Here is a 12,582-nt window from a genome sequence, read left to right as displayed (position 1 = left end):
ATGCAGTACTGAGGTCAACGGGAGAGCGCTCTCCCATTGACTTATTGCGTCTTCACCAGACCCGCTAAATCGATGCCCGCTGCATCGATCGCAGCAGCACCAATTTAGCCAGTAGTGAAGACAAGCCTTCAAAAAGAGATGCTGGACAGATCATACATTTTACTCAATCAACTAGATTTTACAAATGAGCTAAGAGGAGGCAAATGATAATTCAAAAGGCAGGAACTACCCTTAGACGTACCATATTATTGTTAGATACATAAAAGCCAACCTCTAATTTTAAAATTTGGTGACACAAGACTAACGAACTGAAACATTTAATTACAACTCTACAGCATAATCTTGACTGACAGGACCTTTTCCAGATACAATGACCAGAGCATATATACAGAAAAGAGCCTCCAGAGAAACAAGTCCCACAAAACTTGTCTATGTTATGTGAAAACAATGTACTTTAGCCTATGCTTTCACCCATTCCTGCAGCTTACTACCTCAAACCTTGTGCCTTTTTCTAAATGGGGTGCACACCCAACCTTGCCTTCAATAAATAAAGCACATAGCAAACACAAAAAAACAAAACAAAAGAACAAATTCTTCCTGGGGAGATGAAAGGAAGAAGAAAAAGGAACCACGGGTGACAAACACTAGTTCTTTTAGTCAACTTCTGGAAGGTGCTCAGATACCACAGCAAAATCTGCAGAATGAGAATCTGAACAGAAGAGAATCCAATGCATTTTTCTACTACTACTTTTTTTCCTCATTTTTGTATGAATTTCAACTACTGTAACTATCCACTGCAGTCATTTGTACAGGAACCAATAAAACAAAGTATTTAAAAGAAAATAATCCGCTTGTGTTCCTCATTAATACCAGATATTTTCTGAGGAATAAACTATTTTGGAAAAACTGGGAACTAAAGTTTACCTGAGCTTAAAAACATTACCTGAGCTTAAAAACATTACCTGAGCTTAAAAACAGGTTTATCTTTTTTCCTGTAAAGAATCAAAATTTTCTGAAGAATCCAACTGAAACATCTGCCAAACACCAAAAAAGATGCAAACATCCCTCAGGGAAAGAAATTTAGATCTTATCACTAGCATCTCGATGACAGTCAAATGCATGCACCTTAGACCATGTATAGGATACAAATATAAATTAATCCAATAGATCTAAAAAAAAAAACAAAATTAGAAGACTTGACCTTATTTGTAGTTTAAAAAAAAAAAAAAGGTCCAACACATTTAAGTGCAAGCTCCTGAGTGTCAAATAAAGTGAATGGTCAGTAAATTGCCTTCTACGCTCAATAACAAGCAAAAGCTGCTGGTCTAACAAAATTAAGTAAATACAGTTCCTTAGCATAACAGAGGTTATAGTATTATCTTTTGAATTATAAACAATGTATTGTTACTTTCCCTTACATAACTGTATGTGTACTGTTTAAACAGTGCTAGATAATGGCATTTAAAATGATTAACTTTTTAACTACAAAATCATGATTATATTACTGAAATCAGTTGTCTAACTTTTAACATGCATCAAAGAAAGCTTATCTTCACTAGAGAAATAATTCCTGTCTAAGATCTCTTCCTCATGATTCTAAAACACCCTGTAATCCAAACAAAAGAAGTCCTTCAACAGTGTTTTAGCTGTGCTGTGCTATGACTCATATTGACTATCTTTACACTTACCCCTAAAGTTAAGCTCAACTGAGCCGGAATCATGTCAGCTGAATCATTCTGCTGCCCATATGTGGTCAGTGTCATGTTACAACAGACATGGCAAACCAGTCCGCCAAAGGCTGCCCACAATGCCCCAGCCACTGCAAGAATGGCCTCTTTGGCCAGCTAATTTCCACTGGCCTAGGGTCAACCTGTCCAGAAGCAACCTACTTGTATAAACTTCCCCAGTACACATACGTGGCCTGTGGCTATTTGCTGCTTTCACAGTGACCAACTTCTTTTGGCAACTGATCCACAAAGTCATTACTGATCCATATATTTCCAGATCATTAATCTATATTAGATAATTCCATACTCAAGAAACAGTCCCCAAATAGCTGTAGGCCCTGCAGGAATTTGGGGACAAGTCGCAAATAATCACAGGATTTTCTGGAGGGAGGGTGAAGGGGGGACACGGGGGACTGCAGAACTTATAATAGCTTCTTCCCACTTGGCTGAATCACCACAAGATCCCTGAAAGCTCTGCAAAATCATCCATTATGCACAGCTGCTTGAAGCAGTATCAAACTTTGGAATGCATACTCACAAAGCACGACTAAGTATAGCACTAGCATGGAAGCAGGAGGTTGTAGCAACTCCACTAAGAGCATGTCACTACACAGACAGAAGCATAGCTGTACCAATGCAGCTGCACCACTGCAGCATGTCTAGTGAAGACGCTCTATGCCGATGGAAGAGAGCTCTCCAATCAGTGTAATAAAACCTCCTCTGGGAATGGCAGAAGCTATGTCAACAGGACAGCATGTCAGTGGGAGACCTTATGCTGGTGTAACTTATGTCATTCAGGATAGAGGGTGGTTTATTCACACCCCTGAGCGACATAAATTGTGTTAACATAGGCTGTAGCTAGGGTGATCAGACATCCCGATTTTATCGGGACTGTCCCAATATTTGCTTGTTTGTCCCGCGTCCCAACCAATGTTAGGTCGGGACACTGGACAAACAAGCAAAGGCTCCGGAGCCCAGAAGGGCTTGCGCCCTCCCCCACCCCGACTCCGCCCCCTGCTTCCCCCACTGGATCCCTCCCCAAATCCCCACCCCCATCCCCGCCCCCTCACTGCCCCTTTGGCTCCCTCCCCAAATCCCTGCCTCTTGCCAAGCATGCCGTTCCCAGGAGACGCAGGGGAGCGCGGGGCCGGGGTGAGAGTGAGTCCGGCCTGGCCCCGAGCAGGCAGGACTCGGGCGCGGTACCTGGAGGGAGAGTAGAGGGGCGGCCCGCGGGGCCAGGCGGAGGCTGTTCTCCCCACCTGGGCAGCGGGACTCGGGAGCAGCCGCTGCTGCAGCTCGAGGAAGCGGCCAAGCACGTGGCGCTCGGCAGCTGCGGCTTTGGCGCCCGGGCCCGAACCCGGGCCTGCTGCAGGGACCCAGCAGCGCGCACGCTGCGCCCAACCCCTGGCCAGTCGTGTCTGGGCTGACTGCCCAGCTGGTGCAATCCCACGGCGGAGGCATCGGCAGCCCAGCCCCGTTCGTTCCCCTGAGGGACCCGAGCAGGATAGGGGGGCTGGGGCCTGCTGCCCCCACTCCGGGGCCACCCGCGGGATTGCACCAGCTGGGCAGCCAGCCCAGACGCGACTGGCCAGGGGCTGGGTGCGCGCAGCGTGCACGCTGGGTCCCCGCATCAGGCCCGGGCTCGGGGGGTTCGTGGGCACCAGAGACGCAGCCGCCGAGCTTGGCCAGCGGCCGCTTCCTCCCCCTGCGGCAGTAGTAGCTGCAGCAGCGGCTGCTCCTGAGTCCTGCTGCCCAGGTGGGGAGAACAGCCGCCGCCTGGCCCCGCAGGCCACCCCCTACTCTCCCTCCAGGTACCGCGCCCGAGTCCTGCCTGCTCGGGGCCAGGCCGGACTCACACTCACCCCGGCACCAAGCTCCCCTGGGTCTCCCGGGCTTCCCTCCAGTGCTTGTGGAGGGAGGAGGAATCAGGGGTGGGGGATTTTTCTTTTTTTTTTGCTCTGCCGCCATTTTTTTTCCATCTGCCCCTGCCCCCCGCATCCAGATATTTGACCTGGGTGATCTGGTCACCCTAGCTGTAGCATAGACACACTTACAAAATTGAGCATACATTGACCAAAAAAACTTCCTAGCACTATTTGAGCTCCAGCCCACCTACAAGCAGGGCTTTGGACCGGAGCCCGGAGCTGGAGCATGCAGCAGTGAAGCTGCAGGTTTTTGCCTGGAGCTGGAGCGAAGCCGGAGCACAGCTCCAAAGCCCTCCCTACAAGACTGGAACATCCATTCAATATGGAAAAAACAACAGATGTGCTATAAAAAGTATCACAATGACAACAAATGAAAACATAAAATATATCATTTTTGAAAGGGAAGAAGTTTCAGGTTTAGTTTTAACTTTAAAAATGACATGAAAAGGTGAGATTGAGAGAGAAAGGAGGATGAGGATAACCTAACAAACGCCCTGTAAAGATATGCATATGTAAAAGTGTTTGCATGTTCAGAGCCAAAGCATGACTAAATCACAAGATGTAAAACGAGGTGCAACAGACCCCATCAACAGGATTACCTTTTTTTTTTTCTTAAACAAAAACCCTATGCCACATTTTCGCCGGTTGAGGGACAGAACTCCCCCACCATCCGCAGCAAAACAGAACGGTATTCAAACAAGTCCCACCACGAGTAAGCCACCTTCGAAACATAACTTTAGCCCCAATTTAAGCAATTACATTTCTTGACGTTAAAGCTCTTGGAGGCCTGAGCCGCCTCTATTCCCTGTGGACTGTTTTCTGCAGCCCTCTCAGCCAAAGACCGAGCAAATCCGCCTTTAGACCCTGTGGCTCCAGGAAAAGAGACCCCTTAAAATAACGCCCAGTCCGAAGCGCACCGTCCCTACATACAAACAACCCCCACCAGAACGCGCACCGGCCGGGGCTGCCGCCTCCGCACTGCTGCTGCTAAGGGCACAGGCAGGTGTTGCCGAGCACGTGCAAGGGCTGCAGAGCCCCACGGCCCAGACCGGGAAGGAGACCAGGGCTCGGCACCCCCAGGCACTAAGCACGTGCCGCCGCCCCCTCCTCAGAGTGAAACTCTGCACAGGAGTCAGGCTCAGGACAGACGCACTCTCCTCACCCCCCGCCTCGGGCGGAGCGGCAGCAGCTGCAGCCAATGGGGGCCGGATGACTAGTGATGGTGGCCAATGGGGCCAGGCGGGAGGTGGGATCGTCCTCACGCCGCGGCTGCCCTGTGTGAGGTAGCTGCCTGCAAGGAAGGGAGAGGGAGTTTCTTGGTTACGGCAGCAGCTGCCGACAGTGGCGGTCTGGGCGCCGCGGCCCCTTCCTTCCCCCATGCCTCACCAGACAGCCCTCGGTCTCCCTCCTCGCGCCGGGGGCCCGGAGCCGGCCTCGCTGCCTCCGCGGAGAGATCCGCACCCAGGAACCGAGTCAGGGCCGGGCCGCGCCGGACGCTCGCTGCGGGGCTCCCCGTGCGCGAACCGAGCGGCCGCGGCGGTAGCAGCCCAGCCTCCTGCTGCTGCTGCCAGGACTGTAAACATCCCGGCATCCCCGAGGGGAGAGAGGCGGGGCCGGCTCCGGGCTCCTCCTCAGCGCGGGCCCCCACCCGTCCTCCTTGCGCTGAGCGGCCCGGGCGCCCCAGCGCGTCGCTTGCTCGCCCAGCCGCGTGTGTTGCCGGGAGGCCAAGATCGCCCTGGAGAGGCAGGGCCGCGCGCAGCGGAGCCGCTGGGTCCTGCAACTGCTGTTGCGGCAGGAGTTTGGCCTGGCTCGCGGAGCCCTGCAGCGCCCAGTGTGTGCCTAGAGACTGGGATCGGACGGGGTGTTGTGGCCCCCATCCCTATAGACTTGGGAGCTCCTAGTGCTGTGGCCAGGCCGGTGCCTGTCAGAAACAACGTGCCTGGGTGCTGCGCTGCTTTGGACGGGACAAAAACTGGCTGCTACGCTGTGAAGAACCTAGGGCCAGTCTGCAGCCATGTTTTTGAACCCAGATCAGATGTTGGGTGCTGCGGCCATTCCAGTTCCGGTTGTGTTAGCAAACTCTTCAGCGGGGCTTTAGCAATTCGTAACAGCCTAGCTCGTCCTTGGAATTGCAATGCGCTTAAAAATGAACTGGTCCAGGACCAGCTCATAAAAAGAAGTGGATAGTTCATCCATGCACGAGCCAATGTATTCTCAACCAGTTACCTTCTTCCTCTATGCAGTGGAGTTTGCGACCAGAGATTGTAAACTCAACCAGGCAGGAACTTATTTTTATGTGGTGGTACATCGCCTACCACAGAGGTATCCTAACCCATGCCAAGGACTCCTAGGCACTACAAAATATACAGCAGCTCCCCTGACAGGAGTGAAAGGGGCTCAGCACTTTGAGCTCTTTTTGAAGTAAATCAGAGCAATAAGAGTGCAGGATTTCTGAAAAGCAGACCATGGGTCCATAGGGGAAACCTTTTATTAGATCAGCCATCTACCTTACTTTGTCCCTGTCTAGTGTAGGAAAAGGAAGTATCTTTAGCGAACATGTCAGCTAGCACATGATAATTAACATGCTTTTAAACACAACTAAGCACCGAGGTTAGACAGTGGTGTTTAAAAATGTTAGCTGGCCATGGTTCCCTTGAGGACTAACCATAATTCATAATAATAATCCATTAGAGATAAAAATAAAAGTCTCCTACCAGCAAACAGAATATTCCTGGCTTTCTAATGACATGTTTCCTGTTTCTAGCAGTAGCGTAATGGGAAAAAACTGAATTTAAACCTGTGTTTAGGAATTAAAACTAAGAACAGCTTCCCTAAAAAGTACAGAAGAGAGTAGCCTTTTCTCTTTCTGGAGAGAGGGAGATGCTCTCCCTTGAAATTCTGAGCCTCCCTGAATGCTGAAATGAGGACTCAAGAGGCATGAAAAACTGAAGTGTAAGCAACAGGAGGAGCTGCTGCTAGCCTAAAGAGTTTGAGATTCTCAGTGGGTATGTCTACAATTCAGTTAAAAAACATGCCACCTGACTTGGGCTATGGGACTGTTTAATTTTGGTGTAGATGTTTAGCCTAAGTCCTACAAGCCCAAGTTAGCCAGGCCAGCAGGTATAATAATAATGGGAAATATACCAATCTCCTAGAGCTGGAAGGGACCTTGAAAGACCATTGAGTCCAGCCCCCTGCCTTCACTAGCAGGACCAATTTTTACCACAGATCCCTAAGTGGCCCCCTCAAGGATTGAGCTCACAACCCTGGGTTTAGCAGGCCAATGCTCAAACCACTGAGCTATCCCTCCCCCACATCTAACTGTAGCGTAGACATACCCAGTGTTCTCTTCTAGTACATGGAGCATGAGCAGCACCTGACAGGGAAAGAAAAGAGAGTTTTATGTGGGAATTTTCTGTCTCCCTCTACTGTCAGCTTTTGGTCCAGAAGACAAATTAGGGACTAGCATATTATCCTTAAAAATCACTCAATCTAAAATTCAAGAAATGCATGAGGGTGCAATCCATAAAGGTGCTTAGGTGCCTGAGTCCCATTTTTAGGAACCACTGTGATCCACAAAACTCCCAGTCAGCTGCCATCTAATTCTGTACATGATCATACTCACACGGCACCTAAGTTTTTGTCTCTAGGCATGTGCATTGCTGCCTCACTGTAGGTGTCCAGGCACCTATCTCCTGCCTAAGCCTCAGAGCAAATCACAGACCACCAAAGTCTGCTGCCTTAGTCACAGATTTTATGTCCAGAAAGGGCAATTGTGATCATTTAGTCTGACTTCCTGCACCTCATCCACCCACTTTTATAGTAGGCTGAGTTACTGAAATCTTGATTTAAAAATGGCAAATTACAGATAATCCATTGTTCACTGTATTTCAAACCAGCAAGGGATCCATGCCCTGCACTGCAGAGGAAGGCAAGTCTGAGCTGGAAGAAGATGGTAGTTAGACCCTGAGCATGTGGGTGAGACCCACCAGTCAGCCAGATACCTTGGAAAGTATTGCAGGGACCTGATCAGAAGCAGTCTATAATAGCTCACACAAAATAACTATGAAGTTTGGGAAGGACTTCCTTTATAATCGTTAGCCTAGTGTGAGCTCACAGGACATGAGACTCCTGGTTCACGTCCCCTCTCCTGAACTGTAGAAGGGATTTGAACAGGGATTGGCCACATCTCAAAGGAGTTCCCTAACCACTAAACTATACAGTCATTCTAACATTAACTGTCCAAAATTTAATTACTAACGTATTTAATCTGGAACAAATTCATTAGGCAAGCTTGAGGAAGCCCTAAACCAGCATATTCCATAGCCCCGTGGCTAGGTTATGCACCTGAAGGGTGCCTCTTCAAATCCCTTCTCCCCTTCAATAAAGGGGTGGGGTACTTAAAGTGGGGGGTTCTTGGTGAGTACCCTGTCACTTGGCTAAAAGTTATGAAGGAGGTCCTCTGTCCACACACACCCAGCAGTTTTGTGTGAACTTGCCTGAGGGGCCTGATCCAATAGGCAGCCTTTCAGTAGGATTTGTATACCATCAACCTTTGCGTAGATGCAAACCAAATTGGTGAGCACTCCTATTTTGACACTACTGATACTTTAGTTTGACAACTATCCTATGTAATTTTGGTGAAATTCCTGTTTTGTAGAAAGAAAAGTAGTGTTTCTCTAGTGAGCTGTTTTTTAAAAAGAGAACCACTTACAGTTTTTGATAGGTTTGGAATGTTAGAAGTAGTCTTGGCTGCGATTAATTAGCAGCAGAGTGAAGATGACTTAGTCAAAGGTGCATAAATGTTATCTATGTGATATCAGCACCTATTGTGCATTTGTGTATGTAGACACAAATATACACAGTATATATACTTTACACTCATATTTGTAGAGTTGGTAACTGTTCCAGTGATATTTCCCATTTTAAGTATGAAGAATATGGCTCAAACTAGTAGAATCTGCCAAAAGAGAATGAACTTCAAGTGTGCCTATTGTATATGCAAATAAATATAGAATATTCTGGTGACACCCTCTGGATTTATTGTGGGTCAGCTATGTTATTTATTTATCAACTGGACAATGACCTGAATGATCTTTCCTGATAATTACTCATTACCTCCAGTAGAAGAGCTGACAGCAGAACTCGATGGTCAGTTATATTCACAAAACCTTAGGTGCATCTTCAGATACTTCATGTTTCCTTCTGCCCATTCCACTGTTTCTTGTTCTTGCCCTTTAGACAAAAGTGTCGGCAGGATTGGCTGGCCTTAGGTTATCCTTACATGTTTATGTTCTAGTGCTTTAAAGTCCAGATGGGGGGAGGGGGATTTTTGTCATTTTGTCAATGATACAGGAATACTCTTTTTTTTTTCCCCCAACAATAAAGGGTGATGCTCATTTTCTATATTAGATATTTAGGATTTGTCTTAAAAAAGTGACACTAAGAGTTAAGTGAAAGTTGAACTATGAAGAGTAGGGATTTTTAATCAGACTGTTTAAGGCCCCAATACTTCAAATGACAGGTGCTTAAATTTGCCCAAGTGATTAGTCCCATTGACTTCAATAGAACTATTCACAGTGTGTAAAGTTAAACACCTGTATAATTCTTTGCAGAATCTAGGGCTTACACTGTTTATTTTTATTACTTATTTAACTTCAGTAACTAATTAACACTTTAAATAAAGGAAGACTGTTGAAGATTCAACATCCTCACCCTTCAACTAAGGTGTTAATAAATGACAGCAAACATTTAATCACTAGTACTCCAAGAAAACACTAAATTTTACATTCTTGAAATTTCTAAGCTACAAAGTGAGCAGAAAAAAATGTAATCCACAAATAAACCTTTCAGACTATAAAGAAGTCATGTGTGTTTTTTAAAATTCTCTTGGAAATCTCATTTTTTAAAAATTAAGACTTAAGGATGAATTTTTAGAAGGTCCAAGGTCTGGCTTTTTCTTTCTCAAACACAGTTTGTGCTCACAAAATGAATTGGTATAAATCAGATTGCTTGGTCCTCCAATTACTTGATCAAGTAGTGAAAGGCATAAAGCAGCCAGGTTTCTACCTGTGGTTTAATGGCAGGTGTCACTTGTAGGCACAAATGGCACATGCACAAGGAGGCTGCTCTTTTACCATTTTCATCACTTCATTTTACCTCACTCTAAATAGAGTTTCACTCTCAGTTCCCTATAAATAACTTCACACACTGTGGATTGGATTGTACTCCACGGACACTATCTTGCAAGGTATTAAGCAGTCTGACCTCAATCCTCCAAAGCACTTGAGCATATGCTTAGTCAATAGAACTACTCACATGCTTCAAGTTAAGCACATGTTTAAATGCTTTGCTCAGTACTTACACAACTAAGCTATGAAAGACTGAATTCACATGGAGGGTTCTGAAAACTACTGAGTCTACTTTAACTGTGAAGAGAACCAGCCATCCCAAAAAATAGAAAATAGAGCAGGATTTTGCTCTTAGAGACCAAAGACTCAGAAAGAAAACACAAATGAGTTTAGAAAGGTGACTGCAACTAGTAAAAAGCACTTCTGTATCAAATATGCTCATTTACATGTAAGAAATACAAACTTTCTAAACTAACTTTCAAATGGCTCTCCAAATCAAAGACAAATACATACATAAAATTTGAGAATGTATATAGAATGATTCTTAATGAATGTTCATCTGAGTTCCAGGTCCATGAACTGTGTTGGATTCAAGTAGTTTATCCAAGGAGATGTATTCCCATCTATCTAGAGGGTTGTGGGTTTTTTTAAATCTGGCTTGGAGGAAAAAAGAAAATGTCTCTCTCTACCAAATAAGGCCGGCATCTCTGAAAGGTATCTTAAACCAGAATTTCCATCAAGTCTTTCTGACCCTTTGCTACAAATCTTGAATCAGAAATTTTATTTCTCCAAAACAAAGTCTCTTCTCAGTTCTGGAAGAAGTAATTGAATTTTTTCCTTTATCAGTTAAGGTTTGACTTGAATCAAGTTTGTTCCAAGGTGAATGGGAACTTTGGGGTAATAAGCTTCTCAGTATTTAAATAAAGTTTGTTCATGCACCTCTTCTCACAAAAATATACCATCTTCTTCACCTGAGGCAAGCTCTTAAGCTTTGAGATCTACTATTTATGCAGTATATGTAGTGAGACCCCTAACAAAGGCCCTGAGGAAATTAATAAATCTATGCTGTAACAGTCTTACTTCTCCCGAGTTGCCAGATTTATTAATAATTCAGCAAATTTGCTATTCAGTATAGCATTATATCATTTGATTTTGTCAGCCAGAGAAACAGCCTTAAACACAGCAGCACGGTGACAATTCTGACTATGGAACTGGAAGTTAGACATAACATCCACTAACTGGAAAAATACCCTTCAAGGGTGAAAGATTATTTTAAAATATCCTAGAAAGAATAGCTTGGCATCAAGATGGAAGAGAAGAATTTTTCATTTCAGGAATCATCTTTCCCAGCAAGCAGTAGGGGTAACTCCCCAAAGGGTGAGGATTCATAGGAAAGATCCTTAACCTTTTTATTTCCAGAGCTAACTTTAATAAGGTACCATCCAAACTCTATGACCCTAATCCCTTATAAAATTAATTCTCCCTAAAACAATTTACTAGGACAGAAGTTCTCTATTACCAATTTTTCCTATAGGGGGCAGAGTATCTCAGTTTTTTCCTTAGATTATACCATGAAAACACTACAGATCCAACAGACAATTTCAAGAAGTTACTTAAAAGAAATACAATCTCCCCTGAAGATTTTTTCCCCTCTACCAATCAAAAGGCTAGTCTGCAACTGGAAATTTAGTCAGGCAAGCCACCATGTATCTGTAGTAACTGTGATGGAAAAAGGAGAAATTTCTCTCAATTTGGACCACAGGAGACCATGGAACATTGAGTAGGTAAACATCAGTTGTCTGCAGCTAAAAGCAACGACAATGGCTATCATTTCCAGATGCTACTGATACAAAATCCTTTCCAGCTTTGCCCAGACAGAAAATCAGCTGCACATAACCACCAGGAGAGACTGAGACACATCAGGCAGCAATTCAAATCCTCCCAAGGCTGGGTGCAAGCAAAAAAGAATAACCTGGAGGTCACTTGTCTTGTTCCAGGAGGGTTCTCACTGCTTTTCTCACTTTGCCTGTCTTTGCTCTCCCTTTTCCCTGACCCTGTGGGTTTTGTCTTTCGCCCTCTCTGTCTTACTGCACTGCTCACACACTTTACCCAGATGCCTATTCACTCTCCTGCCCTGACTCCCCCTATTTTTCTCTTCTCTAGGGGTTTCTGTGGACATCACTAAACTTTCATCAATTTTCAGCTTCTCTCTTCAGCTGACCAAATCCAACTATCGCTCCCAACGGTCATTTCCAACTGCCATGGAACCTTCCTACTCCAATATTCCATCCTTCATCCTGTTAAAGGACGATCACTCACATGCTGTTTGCACATCATAGAAACTAGAGATGGAAGGGACCACTTAGGACATCTTCCTGGCCATGAAAAAACTGTACCCTATTGGATATTTCCTAGTGCTTTATTCACTAATTTTAAAATATCCCAAGTCTCAGATCTTCCAATCACTTCCCTTGAGAGACTATTTCACTATCTAGTAAGTTTCATTGTCAGGGCATTGTTCCTGGTATTCAGCCTATATTTACACTTTCTTAATTTCATCCCATAACTCTTATTTAACCACCACACACACTGCCCTAAATAACTCTTGTCCCCTTTGTGAGGGTTATGCCTTTTAGCTATTTCAGTTCTGTAATTTCTACAATGAATACCAAATTTAGAACAGTTACTAATAGTGATCACTCATGCACACACATTTTCCTAAATATTACAGAAAAATCTTACAGCCACCCATAGCCATCTGCTGCTCTACCTTACTCACATGCACCTGTATAAAACAGC

The 12,582-nt window shown here is 45.1% G+C and overlaps 1 protein-coding gene across 10 annotated transcripts in view; it reads right to left on the bottom strand.

Annotated features, from left to right (window-relative positions):
* Positions 1-12,023, bottom strand: part of NEK7 (NIMA related kinase 7) — a 158,071-nt gene extending 146,048 nt beyond the window's left edge. For 2 of the 10 annotated variants that reach the window (XM_039484410.1, XM_039484411.1), the window contains exon 1: positions 4,596-4,804. The gene's annotated coding sequence lies outside the window, so the exon portion shown is untranslated. Of the gene's footprint in view, positions 1-4,595; positions 4,805-5,038; positions 5,270-7,277; positions 7,306-8,770; positions 8,888-10,296; positions 10,441-11,755 lie in introns of those variants that run through there. The other 8 variants (XM_039484406.1, XM_039484408.1, XM_039484404.1 and 5 more) reach the window with 7 other exon arrangements.
* Between the last annotated feature and the right edge of the window lie 559 nt (positions 12,024-12,582).

This window comes from Mauremys reevesii, linkage group 8, assembly GCF_016161935.1.
Source record: "Mauremys reevesii isolate NIE-2019 linkage group 8, ASM1616193v1, whole genome shotgun sequence".
Lineage (NCBI taxonomy): Eukaryota > Metazoa > Chordata > Testudines > Geoemydidae > Mauremys > Mauremys reevesii.
Note: the sequence above shows the minus strand (reverse complement) of the source record. Positions and strands in the feature narration are given on the sequence as shown.